Source organism: Canis aureus, chromosome 19 (genome assembly GCF_053574225.1).
Source record: "Canis aureus isolate CA01 chromosome 19, VMU_Caureus_v.1.0, whole genome shotgun sequence".
Taxonomy (NCBI): domain Eukaryota; kingdom Metazoa; phylum Chordata; class Mammalia; order Carnivora; family Canidae; genus Canis; species Canis aureus.
The window spans coordinates 51498189-51515590 of NC_135629.1; the positions used below are offsets into that span (position 1 = coordinate 51498189).

Below are 17402 nucleotides of genomic sequence, written 5' to 3' on the forward strand. Positions count from 1 at the left end.
AGGTGGCTCAGCGGTTTAGCGCTGCCTTCAGCAGGGTGTGGTCCTGGAGACCGGGGATCGAGTCCCACATCCGGCTCCTGCTTGGAGCCTGCTTCTCCCTCTGCCTGTGTCTCTGCCTCTCTCTCTTTCTCTCTCTCTGTGTCTCTCATGAATAAATAAATAAAATATTTTAAAAAATAAAATAAGTCTTTTTTAAAAAAGGAAGTGGAATTGCTGGATTAAATGGTAATTCTGGGTTTCATTTCTCGAAGACCCTCCATATAGTTTTCCATAGCAGCACCATTCTACATTCCCAGCAGCAGCACACCAGGCTTCTAACTAATCTCCATCCTCACCAACCCTTACTATTTTCTTTGCTCCTGTCGTTTTTATTCTAGCCATCCTGATGGGCATACGATGGGTGATACCCGTCTGTGTCAGCCTGATAATTTTGAAAGCATTTTAAGTCCGTAGCAGCTTTTTAAATTTTTTTTTATTTATCTAAGAAAGAGAGCATGTGAGCAGGAGGAGGAGCAGAGAGAGAGGGAGAGAGAGAATCTCAGGCAGACTCCCTGCTGAGCACAGAGCCTACACAGGGCTTGATCTCTCGACACTAGGATCATGACCCAAGCTGAAATCGAGTCAGACACTCAACTGACTGAGCCACCCAGGTGCCCCAAACTGCAGGGTGAGGTTTATGGGATTATTTCAAAAGCCTACACCCAACAGCTAACTGTTTTCAGGAGAAATAGGGAGACTTCAGAGCACCACTGTATCAGCAAAGCCACAGATTAGCAAACCCACTGAGATGAAACAAAGCTGCAGACCTTACATGTGCCTCAACAAAGACCAGCACAGCCCTTACAGGAGATGATGAGAACTTCCCCTAGATAGCTGTCCCTAGAGTAAAGTTTCACTGCTCACACCACAACTGGTCAGAACTTAGCTGGACTTGAAAAATGGAAAACTATGAAAGTTCTAGCATCAATAACAACCAGAGCAGCGAGCTTCTCAGAGAACCCCTCCCTGTTTCTGATTCAAAGGATGATGAGAATTTCAAATGCTCTTTCACTTAATTATTTGCTCTGATGGGTTAGAGGCAACTACAGTGTTTGAGGACACAGTTCACCCAAGATCACTCTTATTGCTTTTTTTTTCTTTTTTAATATTTTGTTTATTTGACAGAGTGAGAAGGTGAGAGAACAGAAGCAGTGGGGAGGTGCAGAGGGAGAAGACCCCGCTGAGTAGGGAGCCTGATGTGGGGCTCCGTCCCAGGACCCTGAGATCATGACCAGAGCCAAAGGCAGACAGTTAACTGACAGAGCGCCCCAGGTGTCCCAAGACCGCCCTCATTTCTGGTGTCAGTTATAAATTGAGGTTTCCTTGAGACTGCCTTCCTCCCAGAACTGACTAGAAGCTCTTAACATCCACAGCTACAGCTTATTCCAGGGGAAGGATGGTACAGACTGCGAAGAGCTGAGGCAGAAGCGCACAGCGCAGCTTCTGTTGTTCTCCCCCCATGCAGACAGGACAGCTTTACTCTCTCAGCTTCGATGTGTGATGCAACCCAGAGTATCATCAGTCAGGGACGCTCACCCACGCACAGGGTCTGAGTGTGTATGGGGCACTATCATGTGGGCACAGTCAACCAATTGGTGGATTGCCCACAAGGTCAATCTCAGCCTCCTGATGCACAGATACCACGTGATCCAAAGCCCCCTCTCAGATCATACTGTGGGTCTCTCTGGCCCCCAGCCAAAGTCATACCACTGGACTATCCGGTGTGACCCAAGGCTTCCCTGCAAACAGAGACCCTCCTCCGCGGCATGACATATCAGAGATTACCTCCCAGAAGTGGGGGACAAAGGCCAGACCTCTTTTTGGAGAAGATGAAACTCTAATACACAGGTTCCCAGTCCATCTCCAGGAAATGGTGAAGTGCAGGAGGGTAGGAACCAGAACATCTTGGTCTCTCAGGGCGAGGGATTTTGTTGGATGCAAAGAGTGAGGACTACCAAAAAAGGAAATTCTTCCAGTATTGAAATATTTGGGTCATCGGGGCACCTGGGTGGCTCAGTGGTTGAGCATCTGCCTTGGGCTCAGGTCATGATCCTGGGGTCCCAGGATTGAGTCCCACATCAAGCTCCCCCCAGGGAGCCTGCTTCTCCCTCTGCCTGTGTCTCTGCCTCTGTGTGTGTGTGTCTCTCATGAATAAATAAATAAAATCTTTAAAAAAATATTTGGGTTATCATCAAGTGAGAGGGTATGAATGGGGCTCTGCCTTCAGGGCTGCCTCCTGAGCTACTGGGAGAGAAGGCTCTTCCTCTCAACATGATGGTCACTGCGCTGGAGTGAACACTGAAGTCCCTGGAATCCATATGTTGAAATCCTAACCCCCAATGTGATGGTATTAGGAGGGAGGGCCTTTGCTAGGTGATTAGATTGTGAAGGTGGAACTTTTGGAATGGCATTAGTGCTCTTATAAAAGAGATCCAGGGGAGCTTTCTTGCCTTCTTACCTCTAAGTGAAGGTACACCAAGATGACAGCCATCTACAGGCCAAGAAGAGAGATCTCACCAGAACCTGACCTTCCTACCACGTTGATCATGGACTCCCCAGCCTCTATAAGAAATTAATTTCTTACTATAAGCCAGACAGTCTGCAGCATTTTCTTATAACAGCCTGAAGGAATAAGACCATACTTGGCTATACCCACCATGCCCTGCCTCTCCTGAGCTCTCAGGTTGTCTTCTCAACTGTAGCCCCACAAAAGAGCTCCCCCCAAAAAGTTCTTTCTTCTCCCTAAGAGCAGAAGGGCCCCAGGGACAGAGATTGGGCTCCTCACAGGGTCCGCTACTCAGGCTGACTGGCTTTGGGCAAATCACAACTTCACTGGGCCTCAATTCCAGGGGCTGGGCTAGAATCACCTTTCTTGGGCCATGGGGCATGTGTCAGTCTTGGCATGGGAGACACTTAGAAGGTTTCAGTGCTGTGAGGGGTCTGTGTCCTTTGAAGTTTGTGCTGTGTTCCTTATCACCTGTCCCCCTGGCTGATGTCCCCGTGTATTGAGGTTGTGGCCACAGGGCTATCTTAGTAGCTTCAACAGATAACAGTGTCCAGCTAGAGTGCATTTCATCACTGATTTCTAAAATTAATTTTTATTTTTTTATTTTTTATTTTTTTTAAAGATTTTATTTATTTATTTACTCATGAGAGACACAGAGAGATAAAGAGGCAGAGACATAGGCAGAAGGAGAAGCAGGCTCCATGCAGGGAGCCTGACATGGGACTCGATTCCCAGTCTCCAGGATCAGGCCCTGGGCTGAAGGCAGCGCTAAAACACTGAGCCACCTGGGCTGCCCCTAAAAGTAATTTTTTAAAAACATGGTTAAGGGGTGCCTGGGAGACTCATTGGTTAAGCATCTGCCTTTGGTTCAAGTCATGATCCCAGGGTCCTGGGGTTGAGCCCCATGTTGGGTTCCCCTGCTCAGCGATGAGCCTGCTTCTCCCTCTCCCTCTGCCTGCTGTTCCCTCTGCATGTACTCTGTGTGTGTGTGTGTGTGTCAAATGAATGGATAAAATCTTTTTTAAAAAATCATGGTTAAATATATATAACATAACATTTATCATCTTAACCATTTTTAAGTGCCCGGTTCAGTGGCATCAAGTACACTCACATTGTTTTGCAACCATCTCCACCATCTGTCTCCAGAACTTTTCCATCCTCTGAAGCTGAAACTGTGTCACCAGGAAACACTGACTCCCCGTCCCCAACCCCAGCCCCTGGCACCCGCCATATACTTCCTGTCTCTATGGATGTGTACATATCCTTCATACTTCATAGAAGTAGAGTCACACAGCACTTTTCCTTTTTTGTAACTAGCTTCTTTCACTCAGCGTAATATCTTCAAGACTCATCCATGTTATGTTAGATTTTCCTTTTTAAGGCTGAATAATATTCCACTGTATGGATGGACTATCTTTTGTTTATTCATTCATCCATCAATGGACACTAAGGTAGTTCCCACTTTTGGGCTACTGTGAGTAATGCTGCTGTGAATACAAGTGTGCAATTTTCTCTTTCAGACCTTTCTTTCAGTACTTTTGAGGAAATACCTGGACATGGATTCTTGGATCATACAGCGATTCTATTTTGAATTATTCCAGAAGCTGCCATATTGTTTTCCATAGTGGCCATTATCACATCTGTTTTTACTGTTCTCTTGTAATTAGAGCAAGTGGTGCTGGCTGCCATGTATAATAATGGTAGAAATTTTTTTTATAAGCTTCATTAGATAAAACAGTGAACCCCCTGAAATAAAATTAAAATCTGCTAAAAAATCTGGGTGTTGAGGCATATCCCAGCTGCTCTGACTTTGCTTCTGGTGGAGTTGTAGGCTGAATGTGAATTTTCAAGGTGGACTTTTTTTGTTTTTGGCTTTCAACGTGTTTTCTTTTGCTAATGGTACAAATACTTCTGTTTTCTCCTGCTGTTAATCTGGAACAAACCTTCAACAAGGGGGTGGACTGGAAGATTTTTCTGACATTCTTTCTGGTGATCTTACATCTTCCCTCTTCATGGTGTTTCCAGGAGATATTTGCTGGTCTATCATTAAAAACACAAAATAACATGGACTTTGTAGCAGTCACATAGCCTAGGAACTGCTGGCATATTAATTTCTTCACACCCGTTTTGCCAGGATAATAGCTAGCAAGATTGCAGCTAATAGAACCAGTCCCAGCTGTCTCCATGGTAACATTGTACCGTACCAATGTCACCTTCATCCCGCCAAAAACATGGTTCATAGGGCCAGTCCCAGTCGTCTCCATGGTAACATTGTACCCTATCAACATCACCTTCATCCCTCCAAGGACATGGTTGCACAGAGATCAAGGTAGAGCCAGGAGGAGGAAAGATACTACTATATTTTTAAATCTCTACTTACACCGTTTCCATCTCTATAGATGAAGTTAACAATATTTAAAAGCAGAAAGGCTTATAATGGGCTTTGACATTTTTATAAGGCAGCATTTTAAAGCAGAGTATCATGGAGCAATGGTCTCAAACTGTACAGGCAAAAGCATTCTCCTGACCACATGATGAAGTAGAATGAGACTTCAGGTATGGTCTCAAGAGCAGAGACTGCTAGGAATCATACTCTGAAAAAGAGTAGCATTATGATGACAAGAAATCTAAATATAATCTATGGCCACCAGGATCTAATGCCTGGGATCCAGTAAGTATCAATCATTGTTCAATGTATGGGCAGGATTTCACATTTGTAGCAACTTAGGTTGTCATTAGGTCATCTCAAAGACCTCTCTACAGAACATAAGGTACAAGATGTAGATTCATTCATTACTACAAATAATGACTATCGTCATCTATCCAGCCTCTTATAACAGAATACCACAGACTGGATGGCTTATAACCAACAGAAATTTCTAAGTTCTGAAGGCTGAGATATAGAAGATCAAGTCCTCAGCAGATTTGATTCCTGGTGAAGATTCATTGCCTTCTTATAAAAGTATTCTTATTGTGTCCTCACATGGTAGAAAGAGGGGAAGAGAGAGCTCCCGTGCGCCACAAATCCCATTCATGAGAACTCTCCTCTCATGATCTAATCACCTTCTGAAAACCCTACCTCCTAACGTCATTACGGTGGGGATTAGGATCTCAACATAGGAATATTGAAGGAATACAGACAAAGATCATAACATTGAACATTGGCTGAGTGTGTAGTACATGCCAGGCACCAGAGAGGTGGTAGTGAACAAGAGAGACAAATCTACAGTTCTTCAGACCTTCATCCAGTGGGGAAGATGGGCAGAAAAAAACATTAGTGAGTACTAGGGAGAAAGGCAAACAGGGCAAGAGGCTATAGAGTGATCTCAGACAGAGTAGCCAAGGAACACCTTCTTGAAAACATGATGCTGAGCAGAGCCCAGAGTGAGGGGATGGAGCCAGGCAGTAATATGGGAGGAGGGGAGCTTTCAGGCAGCAGAAACAGCAAGTGCAAAGGTCCTGAGGCATGACTGCACTTGATGTGCTTATGTTCAAGAAGAACTTGGAACTGCAGGAGCAAGTAAGGGGGGAATAGAAGACTATCCAAGGGGAGTTTTTAGGACATTATGAATACTTTGGTGGTTACTGGATAATCTATGCTGCCCTTATAGACACCTGGAAAGCATTTAGCAGATCTTGAGGGCTGAAGAAAAGTCCATCTTGATTTTCTTCTCTAATGTGTTATATGCTGAAAATTATTTTCCTTAGATGCTTTCAGAGTGTGATGGAGAGAATTTTTTGTTGTTGTTGTCTTGTTTTATTTTTAGGCTAAAGCACATGGTCTCACTTAACTTATGTCACTTAACAGAGTCTCTTGCCTCCTGGCCCTTGTATCCTTCTGTGTAACTAACTAACCCAGAAGTCCCAGGGTGACATGCTCCACAGAGGTGAACTATGTAGAAGCCATTGGTGAGGCAAGGAGGAACAATAGTTAAGACCTTCGGTTGAGCAGGACTGTTTGGGCCTGATTCAGGTCCTACCACTTCCTGTAAGAGGGGAACAAGGGAATGGCAAGAGTATCTGTATGAACAAAGTAGAAATATTAATAAAAAATATGAAAACCTAAAAAGAAACAAAAAAATTCTAATGCAGATTTGAGCAGCTTGAAGAAAGAATCAGCACAATTTAAGTTAGGGACAATAGTAATTATCGAATCTAAGGAAAAGAGAAGAAAGAAAAAGAAAGAAAGAGAAAGAAAGAAAGAAAGAAAGAAAGAAAGAAAGAAAGAAAGAGAGAAAGAAAGAAAGAAAGAAAGAAAGAAAGAAAGAAAGAAAGAAAGAAAGAAAGAAAGAAAGAAAGAAAGAAAGAAAGAAAGAAAGAAAGAAAGAAAGAAAGAAAGAAAAAAGAAAGAAAGAAAGAAAGAAAGAAAGAAAGAAAGAAAGAAAGAGAAAGAAAGAAAAACAGAACTTTAGGGACTTGTGGGAAACCATTAGGTAGACCAACATACTCCTTGTGGGAGTCCCAGAAGGAAAAGAATGAGAGAAAGGAGCAGAAATAATAGTTGTAAACATCCCATATTTGATGAAACAAACATAAAGCTCAATAAACTCCCAAGAGGATGAACTCAAAGAGACCCACACTGGGACGCCTGGGTGGCTCAGTGGTTGAGCGTCTGCCCCTTTGGCTCAGGACATGATCCCAGGGCCCCGGGTTTGAGTCCTGCATTGGGCTCCCTGTGAGGAGCCTGTTTCCCCCTCTGCCTATGTTTCTGCCTCTCTCTCTGTGTCTCTCATGAATAAATAAATAAAATATTAAAAAAAGAGAGACCCATACCAAGACATATTATAACCAAACTATTTTTTTAATATTTTATTTATTTATTCATGAGAGACACAGAGAGAGGCAGAGACACAGGCAGAGGGAGAAGCAGGCTCCACGCAGGGAGCCCGACACGGGACTCGATCCCGGATCTCCAGGATCAGGCCCTGGGCCGAAGGCAGGCGCCAAACCGCTGAGCCACCCAGGGATCCCTATAACCAAACTATTGAATGCCAAACACAGAAGGAATCTTGAAAGCAGCAAGACAGAAGCAACTCATCACATACAAAAGATCCTCCAGATCATAGCAGATTTCTCATCAGAAGCTTTGAAGGCGGGATCCCTGGGTGGCGCAGCGGTTTTGCGCCTGCCTTTGGCCCGGGGCGCGATCCTGGAGACCCGGGATCGAATCCCACATCGGGCTCCCGGTGCATGGAGCCTGCTTCTCCCTCTGCCTGTGTCTCTGCCTCTCTCTCTCTCTCTCTCTGTGACTATCATAAATAAATAAATATTAAAAAAAAAAAAAAAAAGAAGCTTTGAAGGCCAGAGGCAGTGTTCTGATATATTCAAAATACAAAATGAAGAAAAGTGTCAACCAAGAATCCTACATCTGGCAAAACTGTCCTTCAAAAGTAAAAGAGGAGTGAAGACATTCCCAGACAACAAAAGTTAAGGGAGATCTTCACGACTAGACCTACCTGCAAGACTTGCTCCAGGGAGTCCTGCAGGGTGAGTTGAAAGGACAAGAACTCAAAGCTATGTGGAGACATAAAGAGCTCAATGAAGAGAAATACATGGCTGATTATAAAAACTGGTATTCTTGTTACTACAATTTTAACTCTATTGTTTGTTTTCTACATATTTTAAGAGGCTAATGTGTTCCACAAATTACTGGTTTATGTTTTTGGACACCCAATGTGTGAAGATATAATTTGGGGACACCAACAATTGAAAGAAGTGGGAATGGAGCTGTGAAGGAGCCCAGTGTTTGTTTGTTACTGTTGTTAAGCTGGGATAAATCCAAATTAGTGTTATAACTTCTGGATGTCAAATGTAATCCCCAGGGTGATCACAAAGAAAATTTAAACATTTCACTACCATGGGGCACCTGGGTGGCTCAGTGGTTGAGTGTCTGCCTTCAGCTCAGGATGTGATCCCGGGATCCTGGGACTGAGTCCCATATCGGGCTCCCCACAAGGAACCTGCTTCTCTCTCTGCCTGTGTCTCTGCTTCTTTCTGTGTGTCTCTCATGAATAAATAAATAAATTTTTTTAAGAATAAATGTTCCACTACCAAAAAATTAAATATAAAACAGGCAGAAGATAAGGGACAAAGTAGCAATGTGACAGAAGTCAGTCCTCTCATTAGTCAGCCCTGAACAGGAAGGAAATTCCACCCACTGCTACGTGGACAGACTCAAGGACATCATGCTCCGTGAAGAAAGCCATTTGCAGAAAGACAAATACTGTCTTATTCCACTCATGAGATCCCTAGAAGAGTCAAACTCACAGAGTCCAAAAGCAGAATGATGAGTGGCTGGATGTGTGCGAGGGGATGGGGAGTCAGTGTTTCATGGGGACAGAATCAAACAGTTGGGGAAGATGGAAAAGTCCTAGGGATGGACAGTGGTGAAGGCTGCAAAGCCATGTGAATGTACTTAATGCCACTTAAAAATGATTGCAATTGTGATTTTTTTTCTTTCTTTCTTTTTTTTTTTTTTTTTTAGAGTGGAAGAGAGAGCAAGGGGAGGGGCAGAGGGAGAGAGAATCTTAAGCAGTCTCCATACCCAGAGTGGAGTCCGACACTGGGCTTGATCTCACAACTCTGAGATCATGACCTGAACCAAAATCAAGAGTCTGACTGTTAACTGACTGAGCCACCCTGGTGCCCCTATGATTGTAAATTTCATGATTGTAAATTTCACGTATATTTCACCACAATAACGAAAAAGTATATGAGAAATTTTTAAATGAGCTATCAAACCATGCAAAGACGTGGAGGAACTCTAAGCACATATTTCTTTTGCTTTAGTGAAAGATGCCAGTCTGGGAACATTCTCTACTATATGATTCCAACCATACGACATTCTGGGAAAAGACAAAACTTTAGAGACAGAAAAAGATCCGTAGTTGCTGGCAGATGTAGATGAACAGTAGATTTTTAGGGCAATGAAACTATTTTGTATAGGACTATAATGGTGGGTCTGTGCCATTATTTTCAACGTCCATAGAATGTCCAACACCAAGAGTGAGCCCTGATGTAAATTGTGGGCTTTAGTTAGTAATGTATCAATATTGCTTCATTCTTTATTCTTCATCGGACACTAATGCAAAATGTTAGTCATGGGGGAATGGGGAGGGGAGTGGGAATATGGACACTCTTTGTACTTACTGTTTAATTTTTATGTAAAACTTAAACTGCTCTGTAAATTAAAGTCTATGAATTTTTACAAAATGCATGTCCCATCCCAACTGCCTATGACCAAGTCCAGGGCCCCCGGTCCAGTGACACTTCAGTCTTAGCTGACACTGTTTCCTCTGCTTAGATGCCCACACTTAACATTTGAGGTTCCCCCATTCCTAGGCTGAGTCCTCCAGCAGTCACTGGTCTTTGACTTTGTGATCACTGGTCTTCCCAGCTTCTGGAGGAGGGTGGTGATCTAGGCAAGATGTTGTGTGAGGGTCTAAGGAACCCAAGTACTGTGGACAGGGATGAGAGCTGTATTTTTTTTAAGTCCTTTTTTAGGTTAATTGATCTTTAACCAGATCACCAGAATGATCACCAGATTCACCAGAATGAGCTGATGTTGTTTCCCTTAAAAGGGAATGAGGGAAAGAGACCAGGAAATAAGAAATGGAAAGGAGGGGATCCCTGGGTGGCTCAGCGGTTTAGCGCCTGCCTTTGGCCCAGGGCGAAATCCTGGAGACCTGAGATCGAGTCCCATATCGGGCTCCTGATATGGAGTCTGCTTCTCCCTCTGCCTCTGTCTCTGCCTCTGTCTCTCTCTGTGTGTCTTTCATGAATGAATAAATAAATAAAATCTTAAAAAAAAAGAAATGGAGAGGAATTAAAAGACAGTTTCCACAGGAACATTTAAATGGCTTTAAATGCTGAACCTGCCCTCAACAGGATTCAGTGTGTAATAATTCATCGTGAATTAATCATTAAAAACCTATTTGTAAGCATAAAATTTCTGTCTCTTATCATCCTAAGCCCTTAATAAACAAACTCTTAAAATTCTATCAGTTAATTAACTTGAATTTAAATAAAACAAAAAAAAATCAATCAGTATTTTGGCAACAGGCACTATTTCCCTACAGAGCCTCAACAACAAAAGGTGAAGACAAGGGGGGTGCATTGCTCTGGTGGCCGGTCACACCTGCATCTGAATCCACCAGGGAGCCCTGCGCACGTGAGAAAGCAGCTCTGTCAGTAGCTGGCAGCAGCCCCTCAGCTCAGTGAGGCCACTCTGTACAGGGGTCCCTCAGACCAAAGAGAAACTACGTGATTCCCAAGCCATTCCCCACTCTTCTTAGACCCTGATTTCTCATTAAACCAGACAAAAGCATCATTGGGCAAAAAGATGGTGGCATTGCACTCATGGGAAATCAGGACTTGGGGCTACTTTTTCTCCCGGCTCCCCCAACTGCCAAGCTTATCTCTACAGATGGCAGATCCAGCTGGCACTTCAGTTAGCAAACTTTTTTGGGTGAGATTGTGGACAAACCCCCTTAAATGCTGAGGGAAGAAAAATCTCAATTCCAAGGAAAACAACTAGTCATGAAGCTCTGGTTTTTATTCCAAAGGAAGCAAACTGAACTTTCCCCTCCAGGTGGTTTCCAGATCAGCCTTAGTTCAAGGCAAAGACCAGATCAACCCTAGCACTGGGAACAGTGCTTTGGAACAAAGGGGGAAATGGTTTCTACCAACCTGGGTAGAGAGAAAGGGGGAATCTGGCTCCCTCTCGTGGTCACCATGTGTCACACACTCGTTGGCGGCCCCGCTTCATTGCCACCTGCCATCATCATGCACCAAGTCCTCTCTGAGGTCACCAGCACATCTTTCAGTAGGTGCATAAATATACCGTGGTCATCCAAATAGACAAATATATAGAGATAGAGATAGAGATAGAGATAGAGATAGAGATAGAGATAGAGATAGAGATAGAGATAGAGATAGAGTTAGAGATGATAGAGATAGAGATAGAGGTAGAGATAGAGACAAAAAATATATATGGAGAGAAAGAGAATCTATAGAGACAGTGAAAAGATCAGGGGTTGCAGGGGAGATACATGAGCAGAGCATAGCAGAGTTTTATGACAGTGAAATTATTCTGGATCATAGTAATGGATACGGGATCTCATGCCTTTGGCAAAACCCATAGAATGTTCAGCACAAAAACTAAACCCTAATGTAAACTATGGACTTCAGTTAATAACGTATAAATATTGCTTCTCCAGTTGTAACAATGTTCCCCACTAATGCAAAGTAATAGGGGAAACTAAGAGGTGGAGCAGAGGGGATTTATGAGGATCTTCTGTACCATACACTCAATTTTTCTACAAACCTAAAATTGGGGTCTATTTTTTTCTGATGTCTATTTAAAAAAAAAAACTTCATTTGATGCATAATATAAAAACTGATACAGAAAACAAGTACTGCATGAAACCAGTTATAGGAGGTCCATAGAGGATCTATACAGAGATCTACAGAAAGTAGATGGTGGGTGCCAGAGTTGGGGAAGGGGAAAATGAGGAGTTCATGTTTAATGGGGATGGGTTTCAGTTTGTGGGAAGATGCAGAGTTTGGGAGGTGGATGGTGTGGACGGTCAGTCAACAACATGAATGTGCTTAATGCCACTGAAATGTATGCTTTGAAATGGCTAAGATGGGGGGGCACCTAGACGGCTCATTGGGCTAAGACTTAATTTCAGCTCAGCTCATGATCTCAGGGTTGTGAGGTCGAGTCCCACGTTGGGCTTTGTGTGGGGGGTGGAGCCTGCTTAAGATTCTCTTCCCCCTTCCTCTCCCTCTGCCCTTCTCCCCCCTCTAAAAAAATAAAATATAAGTAAATGGCTAAGATGGTAAATTTTATGTGATGTGCATTTTACCACAATTTTTTGAAAGATGCTTAGAGGGGGGAAAAGATGGTATAATTCTTTGAAGACACTATGGGAAAAACCCTTTCTAGGGCAGCCCTGGTGGTGCAGCGGTTTAGCACCGCCTGCAGCCTGGGGTGTGATCCTGGAGACCTGGGATCGAGTCCCACATTGGGCTTCCTGCATGGAGCCTACTTCTCCCTCTGCCTGTGTCTCTGCCTCTCTCTTCGCTCTCTCTGAATGAATGAATAAATAAATCTTAAAAAAAAAAAAAAAAACTTTCTATAAAGGTTTTTTTTTTTTTTTGAGATTTCATTTATTTACTTGAAACCAAGAGATAGAGCACAAGCAGGGAGTAGAGGAGAAAGCAGGCTCCCCACTGAGCAGGGAGCCTGATGCTGGGCTCGATCCCACGACCCTGGGATCATGGCCTGAGTCAAAAGCAGCTACCCAACCGACTGAGCCACCCAGGTACCCCAGGAAAAACCCTTTCTAAAGTTAGCATGGGAAAAACCTTTCCAACTGTGGCTCTAGAGCTACAAGATTAAATATTGATAAACTCAACTATATGAAAATAAACTTTGGGGCTCCTGGGTGGCTCAGTTGGTTAAGCATCTGCCTTTGGCTCAGGTCATGATCTCAAAGTCCTGGGATCAAGCCCCTCCTGGGGCTCCCTGCTCAGCGGGGAGCCTGCTTCTCCTCCTTCTACTGCTCCCCCTGCTTGTGCTGTCAAATAAACAATTTTGTGTTTTTTTTTTTAATAAACAGGGGCACTTGGGTGGCTCAATGGTTGAGCATCTGCCTTCAGTTCAAAGTGTGATCCCGGGACCCTGGGACCGAGTCCCACATCGGGCTCCCTGCATGGAGCCTGCTTATCCCTCTGCCTGTGTCTCTACCTCTCTCTCTCTGCCTCTCATGAATAAATAAATAAAATCTTAAAAAAAAAAAAAAAAAAAGGAGACCCCAGAGAGCTCCCGTGTCCCTTCCACCACGTGAGGGCACAGCAAGAAGTGTCTACAATTCAGGAGAGAGCCCTGGCTCCGCCGGGCCGGCACTCAGGTCTCAGACTTCCAGCTTCCAGAACTCTTTGAGAAACAAACACCCGTTTTATAAAGCACTGGGTCTGTGGTATTTTGTCGGGACACCCTGAACGACCCGAGACAGAACCTCGCCCCGGGCCATTCCACACTTTAGCTACACCCTGGCGTCCACAGCTTCTCCGTGGGAACTCCGGTAAGGACCCCAGGCCCCGGGAGCCACCCACCCACCCCGAGGTCAGGTGCAACTTCCTGTGTCCCCACGGCCTTGCTGCCACTTGCTGTTGGCACATCTCTGCCAGATTGTGGTGACTCTCATGTGGCCAACTGGGATCCTTCTGGATGCTTGGCTGAGACCAATGAAAGAGGCTTCTGGTCCCCACTTAACCAATTCCACTGCCTCATCCGGGGCCTCACCAGCAGCCAGCAAGCAGGGCCCTCAAGGGCCGGCCTCTCCTCAATCAACAGCCCTCAAGTGCTTACGATTACGAAGATGGGGTGCCTGGGGGGCTCAGTTGGTTAAGCATCTGCCTTCAGCTCTGGTCATGATCTCAGGGTCCTGGGATCAAGTCCTGTATCGGGCTCCCTGCTCTTCAAGGAGTCTGCTTCTCCCTCTGCCCCTCCCCTGCTTGCTCTTTCTCTCAAATAAATAATAAATAAAATCTTTTTAAAAAACAAATACAAAGATCAATCATTGAACCAGCTTTTTGAAAGAAACCTGGTTAATTGACATTTCTTACCATATCCTGTTCAGGCAGGTCATACCGTTGGGGTATTCACCAAACAGCTTCCTTGGACAGATTTTTTTGTTGTTGTTCCACTGACCTTTACCTCCTGCCTTTGATGCTGTTAAAAAACAAGAATTATACCTTTAACAAGCTCCAGTAAAAGTCTAGGGGAAAATGTAAACTCAGGGGCACGGGGCAATGGGACCTAATTTCTTTTACTAATTTCAGTGTTGTTTTAATTTTATACAGGGGGCATATTGCCCTGGGGGAAGAGGAGAGTTCTATTCACAAGAGCCCAGAAGTGGAAACAACCCAGATGTGCAATATTTGAATAAGGAGTAAACCAGATGTGGTGGAGCCACACGGGGGACTATTAGTCACCCATAAAAAGGAATGAAATCCTGTCCTTGCTACAACATGGATGATCGTCGAAAACACTAGGCGAATAAGAGGTCAGACACCGAAGAGTCACGCAGTGTAGGATTCCATCTGTATGAAATATCCAGAGTCGGTAAATCCATAGAGACAAGCAGGCTGGGGATGGCCAAGGACCAGATGGCGGGGGGCATAGCAAGTGACTGCTTAGTGGGGGTGCTCTATGTGGGGGCGATAGAATGTTTTAGAAATAGAGGTGGTGGTCACACAATGCGAAGGTTCTGAGTACCACTGGATGGTACGCCTCGAAGGGGTTAGTTTGATGCTATGTGGGTTTCACCTCAATGAAAGTTAAAATAAACAGTTGACAAACGTGGAGCCTTACCCCTGCCAACCACCCTCGCACTTTCCCCCTGAGCTTTCCCCTTGTTTTCCTTGAGTAACAAGGTCAGTGGCGTGAGAGAAAGGGGCCGGGGGTGGAAGGTCTGGGACCTCCCTGACAGCGCAGCGGCTCCAAGGATGTTGTTTCGGCAGGTCCTCCGTGGCTGCAAGAGACATGTGGTGCCGGGTCCGCGGAGCCTAGGGAGTCCTTGGCCGTGTGCCTCGTCTGACCTCAGCTGACCTGGAAGGGCCATCCCCACAGGTATGGTTCCTAATAACAAGTGGCTGCTCTTCGTAACAGCTGCCAGGTGGGGAAAGGACACCGAGCCTTGCAGCTGCCCTCAGGGAAATCTTAAAAGGGCAAGGCCAGGACTTCTCCTCGGGATGGCAGCCGGTTCTCCAGAAGCTCCATCTGGTAGGTCATGATGCATCAGTGACAGCTTACGTGAGATGCCAGTGTCTCACGAGCTCCGTAAGGTACAGGAACAAAAGTGTTGGGCGGGGAAGCCCGGGTGGCTCAGCAGTTTAGCGCCGCCTGCGGCCCAGGGCGCGATCCTGGAGACCCAGGATCAAGTCCCATGTCGGGCTCCCTGCATGGAGCCTGCTTCTCCCTCTGCCTGTGTCTCTGCCTCTCTCCCTCTCTCTCTATGAATAAATAAATAAATCTTTAAAAACACACACACACAAAAGTATTGGGCAGCATTTCGAGGCCCCTGGTGACATCATTGATTCAGGCATTGAGCAAAAATCCTTAGATGAGAGGCACCTGGCTGGCTCGGTCGGTAGAGCGTGCTCCCTATTATCTCAGGGTTGTGAGTTTGAGCCCCACATTGGGTGTAGAGATGACTTAAATATATATTTTTTATATAAATATATTTTTAAAATCCTTTGGGGCACCTGGGTGGCTTGGTCAGTTACGCATCCAATTCGATCTTGGCTCAGGTCTTCATGTCTGGGTCATGAGTTCGAGCCCCGCGTTGGGCCCCGGGCATGGAGCCTACTTAATAAAAAAAGAGAGAGAGAGAGAGAGAGAGATGCCTGGATGGCTCAGCAGTTAAGTGTCTGTTCTCTGTTCAGGGTGTGATCCTGGGGTCCTAGGATCAAGTCCTGCATCCGGCTTCCTGAAAGGAGCCTGCTTCTCCCTCTGTGTCTGTGTCTGCCTCTCTCTCTGTTTCTCTGATGAATAAACAAATAAAATCTTTTAAAAAAATAGATGAAAGGCAGAAAGGAAATCTGACAGTGGGGGGCCCAGCCTGGACAGCCAGTCCTGGCATGTGTCCCAATGGGATGCAGTAGTAAGCCAGAGCACCCACTTGGGCATGCTGGAAGCTCTGGGAGCAGTGGTTTGGTGACTTGGCTGTTTAATGGCATCACCTGGGGAGATTTCAAAAGTGTGGTTGCCTAGGACCCTGCCCTGGACAGTGACTTCACTGGCCTGGTTAGGTCATACTCCCCAGGTGGACCCACTGTGCATCCTGAGTTGAGAGCTGGTTTGCAGGAACTGTAGGGACAAAGGAACAGTTGAATGGCACAACCAGCTGACAGATCCATATGTGGGATACAGCTCACAATGGCTAAACCCATTTCTGCTACAGGCCAAAGTATGGGGGTGGGGAGACTTCTCTAGGTTAAAAGGAAGTTAAAACAACTAAATACAATGTGCAGACCTTGTTTGGTGCTAGATTCAAACAGATCCAAATTTAAGAAGACACGTTGAGACTGTCAGAGAAATAGGATCATGGACTGGCTTCAGATGATTCCAGAGAATTACTGTGGATTTTGTTCAGCATGACAAGCATGTTGTCACTGTATAAAAAATTCACACTGTAGTTATAGGGGTGAATTGATGTGATGTCTGGGATTTACTTTAAAATACTCTAGCAGGGGACACCTGGGTGGCTCAGCAGTTGAGCGTCTGCCTTTGGCTCAGGGAGTGATCCCGGAGTCCCGGGATCAAGTCCCACCTCGGGCTCTTTGCATGAAGCCTGCTTCTCCCTCTGCCTGTGTCTCTCTGCCTCTGTGTGTGTGTATCTTATGAATAAATAAATAATCTTATAAATAAACAAACAAACTCTAGCAGGGTTTGTCTGGGTGGCTCAGTTGAGTAAGCACCGTAAGCATCTGCCTTTGGCTCAGGTCATGAGCCCATGGTCCTGGGATCAAGCCCCACATCAGGCTCCCTGCTTAGCACAGAGCCTGCTTCTCCCTCTCCTGCTCCCCCTGCTTGTGCTCTTTCTCTCTTTCTCTGTGTCAAATAAATAAATAAAAATTAAAAATAAAGCACTCTACCAAAGAGAAAATTAAGAAAGGACTCCTGACCCAAAGGTGGCAAAATCTTAACTGTTGTGTTGGGTGATGAATATGTATAGAGGCTCAAACGTACTTATGTGTTTGGAATTTTCCAGACAAAAGAGTTTTAGAGCTTTGTTAGCTGTTCTAAAACCTTGATGTCCTATTGGTGCTGCCTCTCCACTCAGGT

At 45.0% G+C, this 17402-nt stretch overlaps 1 long non-coding RNA gene across 2 annotated transcripts in view; it reads left to right on the forward strand.

Moving 5' to 3' along the window:
- Window positions 1–17402, forward strand: part of LOC144290563 (uncharacterized) — a 51689-nt gene that overhangs the window by 32142 nt on the left and 2145 nt on the right. The window contains exons 2-3 of one of the 2 annotated variants that reach the window (XR_013358152.1): window positions 14417–14678; window positions 15077–15185. This is a non-coding gene — a long non-coding RNA (uncharacterized LOC144290563). The remainder of the gene's footprint in view (window positions 1–14416; window positions 14679–15076; window positions 15186–17402) is intronic. The other variant, XR_013358153.1, reaches the window with a different exon arrangement.